We start from the raw sequence: 1,680 nt of genomic DNA on the forward strand, positions 1-1,680 counted from the left end.
AAGATCTAGAGGAGGTGAAGGTGCTGCTGGAAAAAGCCACTAGAAAAAAAAGAGTATGTGATGCAGAGAAATCCAAGATCCAGACAGAAATCAAGAATGAGGGGTGCCTGGGTGGCTCAGTCATTAAGCATCTGCCTTCGGCTCAGGTCATGATCCCAGGGTCCTGGGATTGAGCCCTGCATTGGGCTCCCTGCTCAGTGGGAAGCCTGCTTCTCCCTCTCCCGCTCCCCCTGCTTGTGTTCCCTCTCTCGCCGTGTCTCTGTCAAATAAAATTTTAATTAAAAAAAATCAAGAACAAGATGCAGCAGAAATCACAGAGAAAAACAGAACTTCTTGACAGTGAAAAATCCAGCTACTGTTGTTGCTCCCATTATAATGGGATATACAGTGAAAATCCATAATTACAGATGGGAGCAGTCAGGTAAGTTTATGAAAATCTACATCACCTTAACAGGAGTTCATCAAGTCCCCACTGAGAATATGCAGGTGCATTTCACAGCGAGGTTATTTGATCTTTTGGCAAAGAATCTAAATGGGAAGAGTTACTCCATGGTTGTGAACAATCTTGAAACCCATCTCCACAGAAGGAAGGTCAAAAAAAAATTAAGACAGATACTGTTCTTACCCTATATAGAAAGAAAGCAGAAAACACGCGGTGGGACTACCTGACTCAGGTTGAAAAAGAGTGCAAAGAGAAAGAAAATTCCTCCTAAGACACTGAAAAAGATCCCAGGGAGGGATTGATGAATGTGCTACAGAAAATATATGAATACGGAAACGATGATATGAAGTGAGCCATTAATAAAGCCTGTGTGGAATCCAGAGAGAAGCAAGCCAAAGGAGACACAGAATTTTGAGACTTTAAAGTCATTTTGGGAACTGTGATGAGGAAATATTGAGGTTTCCAAAAATGAGGAAATGATGGTGAGCTGCACAGATAAATCTGACAGATAACGACTCACACAGCCTTCTTCTAAGGAAAGGCAATGAACTCCCATTTCCTACTGGAGGATTTATTAAAATATGTTTATTAAACATTTCCCCCAAAGATAGTTTCCTTAGTAATCTGGACATTTTGTTCAAAAAAGGATAATACTGTATTCTCATGTGAAATGTAAAAAAAACAAGTCTTGCCTAATGATAATGCCACATTGTGTTTATTTTTGTTCAGCTAAGAGGTAGAAAGCAAAAGTTCTGGTTTACCTGTAAGTTCCTGACATCCGCTCCCACCACGTAAGAATAAGTAAAAATAAAACCTGAATTTTTACATAAAATGCCAAAAAAAAAAAAAAGCTTCCAAAGAGAAAATGGAAGATGCTTTCAAAATTCTGAGGAAAAGGGCGCCTGGGTGGCTCAGTTGGTTAAGCGACTGCCTTCGGCTCAGGTCATGATCCTGGAGTCCCGGGATCGAGTCCCACGTCGGGCTCCCTGCTCGGCAGGGAGTCTGCTTCTCCCTCTGACCCTCCTCCCTCTCATGCTCTCTGTCTCTCATTCTCTCTCTCTCAAATAAATAAATAAAATCTTTAAAAAAAAAAATTCTGAGGAAAAATTATTTCTAACCAAGAATTCTATACCTAGCCACACTAAGATCAAAATGGGGATAAAATAAAGCCATTTTTAGGGAAGGATGGCATGAGATGGGGGGGGGGGTGATGAGATAGTTGCTGGTTTAAACATTTG

At 40.8% G+C, this 1,680-nt stretch overlaps 1 pseudogene; it reads left to right on the forward strand.

Annotated features, from left to right (window-relative positions):
- The first annotated feature begins 299 nt into the window (after nt 1–299).
- On the forward strand, nt 300–857 carry LOC123856787 (calcyclin-binding protein-like; annotated as a pseudogene).
- The last annotated feature ends 823 nt before the right edge of the window (nt 858–1,680 follow it).

The sequence above is a fragment of the Mirounga angustirostris genome, unplaced genomic scaffold (genome assembly GCF_029215605.1).
Source record: "Mirounga angustirostris isolate CCGP_5_RB_7025 unplaced genomic scaffold, mMirAng1.0.hap1 SCAF_13, whole genome shotgun sequence".
Taxonomy (NCBI): Eukaryota; Metazoa; Chordata; class Mammalia; order Carnivora; family Phocidae; genus Mirounga; species Mirounga angustirostris.